Source organism: Alosa pseudoharengus, unplaced genomic scaffold (genome assembly GCF_046254945.1).
Source record: "Alosa pseudoharengus isolate Yale_2024_CS ecotype anadromous, Long Island Sound unplaced genomic scaffold, YU_APseudo_1.1 YU_APseudo_1.1_scf_8, whole genome shotgun sequence".
NCBI classification, from domain to species: domain Eukaryota; kingdom Metazoa; phylum Chordata; class Actinopteri; order Clupeiformes; family Clupeidae; genus Alosa; species Alosa pseudoharengus.
This window is the reverse complement of record NW_027468870.1, coordinates 37,771,737-37,775,916: the sequence shown is the minus strand read 5'-3', so window position 1 is coordinate 37,775,916 and position 4,180 is coordinate 37,771,737. Positions and strand designations below refer to the sequence as shown.

Sequence of the window (4,180 nt, the reverse complement as noted above, 5' to 3'; positions counted from 1 at the left end):
GACACTTCGGGGAACACACTTAGGAACATAAACAACTTTGGAAAGATATATCTTTTGAGTCTTCTTAACGGGCTAAGAGTGAGCGTTATCGGGGAACCGGCCCCAGGAACTCCCTGGTCTAAAGTCTGTGGCGAAAATGCAGATGCTATTTTAAGGGCGCATGCATGACCACAGGCCTGCATGAATGAATGCGTTGCACACCAATCTACAGACACCCCCGTGCACAGACGGAAACATTCAAAGCCTTGATAATATTTGTCCATTTCCCGGTTTTGTTCATGCATTGGTGACCTAAATATTTAGTAGCCTATAAAGTACAACATCTACATGCAATATCTTTACAACAACGCCTAATTACGACTTATTAATTTGGACAACTTTATAGGCTACAGCCCTATAAAGGCTAAAGTTACTTTTAGTTTTGTTCCAATTTACCGTTGTGTAAGGTTTTAAGCACCATAATTTTGCCTACCTTGTTGTAGCCCATCTGAAATAACTCCAAGCTTTGCTATGTTCCCTCCATCCTTTCGTTATTTTCAAAAAACGTTTTATATCCATGATGGCCTTGAAGTCTTGAGTTAGAGAATTAGCTTAAATCAGCTTTTCATGTGCTGTTAACCAGCAACAGATAGTACAAGAAAGCAGCAAGTATGGTTACAATTTCTGTAGTTGCTGCATCCATTCATTGTTATTCTCTCTCCTGCTCAAATAAATGTTGTGCGTGAATTAAGTTGATGATAATGTGTTTACAAACTCTGCTTTACAGAAAATATTGTAAATAGTCTACTATCACGCAGTTAATGCACTGAAAAAAGTGATTTTGACATGTAGTAATTTTTTCTTAAATGAAACTGTATTTATATACTCAATTTGTTTGTGTTTTGCAAAAACTCATTTCAGATAAGTAATATCTGCAAGAAAAAAAGGGGTTTGCTTCAGATTTGTTTGTGTTTTACAAAAAACTAATTTCAGTTAAGTAATATCTGCAAGAAAAAAGGGTTTTGCTTCAGAGGCAGTGCTGCGCATGCGTTTATTTGGCTGCCAAAAGATGATTGTCCTCCATTTTGCAAACGGTTCCGTTGGCTTGAAGGGATCGATCTGCACTTGAAATCTTCGCTTTTGACTTTTAACGGTAAGTGGTATATTATTAAACGTCATTTGACAGTCAGTTTACCATTACAAATTTGGAGTGTCTTTAATTGCCTTATTTGACACGATAGAGCTGTTTTCTTGAATATTTAAGAAATCGTCTAGCAAGCTAGCTAAAGTTAACTTTACCTAGCAGTTCTACTCCAATATAATGTTAACTGGGCTAACAAGTTCATCTTAAAGTTTACTTTTATTACCTCCTCGGCGTAATTGATTGAATAACTTCAAAATGAATATATACCTTAATGTTAGACAATTTAGGTCGTTGAAACTCAGTGGACCCATTAAAGTTTGTACAGTTAACATTAGCTGCTAACTGAATTGGAACACAGATCTTGCCTGAAATATGGTTGACCTTAACGTTGCTAGTTAGCTAACCGAACACGTTATGCAGCAGACCAAACACGTTTTCACCGACCCCTGTGGAGTCAACTGACACTTAACTTGAGCAATGCCGAGTTTGCAAAATACATTTGTTTGGAGACTCAGAATGCAGGCCAAGGTATGTAAAAAGGAAAGAAATAGGACGCATGTTTTGTGAGTGATTAGGTCAGGTCATAACTCGGACAATGTTGGGCAAAAGCCACATTTACGCTAGGTTTAGAAACGTGTTTATTTATTCTGTCAGTAATGGAGTACCACTATTTCATGTCATCGCCAGCGCTGAATATGCATGGTGGTGGTGGTGGCATTTCTCAAACTCAACAGCAGTGCAAGATCTGGACAGGCTGATGCTACGCACCTGTTAAGCAGATATTGCTTGAACATTTTATTTGTTCCATGGTGTTGAAATTCGAAATGTTTTCCCTTCAAGGGGACAGTCAGACCAACAAGCAGGGCTGTGTAGCTATTGTTGGTAGATTGTAAGATAATGTGTCAAATGTCAATTAAATGAAGTGTCAAAATCGTTTGATTAACTAGTACCATTTGTGTATGTATTAAATAAGTATATTTCATAAATGTATACTTTATATTTATATTATAAATGTGTTTCTATCCTCTTTAGTTACAGGTATTGAGAAATGTCCTTGCTTGATGACTGGATCAGGAAATGCTTGGGTATTCAGGCAAGCTACAGGTCAAAGATGCGTAACCTTGGATGTCCAGTGACCGCCGTTTTCCAGAAGAAGAAGGTCATAAGTTCCAGAAGAAGGTTTAAAGGACATAAAATGACCAAACATTTGAGGATTTTGCAAGGTGTAAGTTTGTATTACTATTATTGTTTACTTCTCTTACATATTACATACAATGATCACATTGGATCTGTTTCTGCTATTTGCAACTGCCATCACTTATAGTCACCCTACTCACACATTGCTCTTATGTTCCTTATTACAACATAGCGACAGATAGAGGCATTATAATTTTGTGTCTAACTATAACTGGACTCCTCAGGGTTGATACGACTACATGAGTCGTCATACATTTACCCACTCACTCATTTTCCCGTTGCTCACATTGTTCCTTCCCCAACTGGTACACTCACTTATTAGCCTGATGTCGTTACTCAATTCCTGTCAGAATTTAAGTCTGGCGCTGCTTCGTTGGGACGTGATTATGGGGTGTGTTTCAACCAATACAGGGGAAAGAAATGCTTGCCAAATGCCTGTTTTCTGTTGCAAAGCACTCTGAACTGAATCTTCCGTATTAAAAGTGCTTTATAAATAGAGGTTATTATTATTTAGAGTATTGATTGTATTTTCACAAAATAATTAATATCCCTGTATCTGAACAGACAGAGACTGTACATCTGAGGAGGGAGGCAGCCATCAAGACCCCGTGCCTTTATTTTGGTGAAGATGATGATTCTCTCATACATGTACATGGTAAGTAACACTAACCAAGGGCATGTTGAAATTGCAATAAAAATTGCATTTTTATGCCAATTTTTAAGCCAAAAACCTTTAAGCCAGCTCCCAGCTCGTACCTTTTCTCAAGCGTCAACCTAAAGCAGCTTTTTAAATTTTGTACAGGATATCCATGGCAAGGAGGTGTCAAGAGAAAACCACCCCTTGGAACATGAGGACATCGGCATCGTTGTGGATGGAGGCATCATTTTGGAGGAACCTTGGTCTGTTGCACAAGGCTGTGCAGTGAAGCCAGAGACTTTCTAATGAGGAGACACAGCACTCAAAAAATCCTCCAATCATGTGTTGTGAACTCGGTGCTGGAGTAAGGTTGGTGTCGTGAAGCCTTGCGCACACGCATTTCTGCCAAATAGGATGCCCGATGAGTGCCAAAAAAGCATTGCATTATGGCTGCCGAGTGCAGGGACTTGCCTAAAAGGACTTTGGTGAAGCTAGGGGTCATATACACATTGAATCAATGTTGAACTCTTCAATACTATTACAAATTCATGCAAAAAGTTGTCATTCAGATGGATGGTGATAAGCTCCTACCCAAGGTTCTCAATCTTAAGAACCAAATCATTAGATGGGCAAGTGGGCCTCTTCTTTCTCTTCCCTGCTGTCTCTCTCTTTCTCTCTCTGTCTTTATCGTTCGTCCTCTCTCTCGGCACACTTTTACACACACACACAGTCATGATTGACTTGATTTGAAAGATTCAATAAATGGTTGTGAACCTTTCTTTCTTTCTCACTGTCTTTCTCTCATTCTTTCTTTCTCACTGTCTTTCTGTCATTCTATCTCGGCACATTTACTTACACACGCACGCACGCACACACACACACACACAATCACTCACTGGTAAGGTGTTTGGCTTTGGTCAAAGGTTCACAACCATTTATTGAATCTTTCTTTCTCTCTTTTGGTGCTCACACTCTCTCTCTTTGGCACTACTGCCTTTGCTTTGGTTTGAGAGCGGGAAAATTATTATTTTTTAGAGCAAAGGGTCACAATGTGTGTTCATATGTGTGTTTCTGTGTTGAACATTTGTTTTAATAAAGACAGTTATATCATTTCTGTTTGAGATTTAAGTTAATACTATTTAACCTGAATTTGAAGTTTAACTTAATTTTTACCAATGAAATTATATACAAATATTAAGCAAATTCAACTAAATCTATATGGC

At 38.3% G+C, this 4,180-nt stretch overlaps 1 long non-coding RNA gene across 2 annotated transcripts; it reads left to right on the top strand.

The window, feature by feature from the left end:
* Positions 1 to 1,096: 1,096 nt before the first annotated feature.
* Positions 1,097 to 4,180, top strand: LOC143111531 (uncharacterized). Of its 2 annotated transcripts, XR_012984541.1 has the most exons (4): positions 1,097 to 1,132; positions 2,156 to 2,348; positions 2,885 to 2,975; positions 3,123 to 4,180. It is a non-coding gene; the product is annotated as an uncharacterized LOC143111531 (long non-coding RNA). The 2 variants fall into 2 exon arrangements; XR_012984540.1 differs by having other exon boundaries at positions 1,103 to 2,348.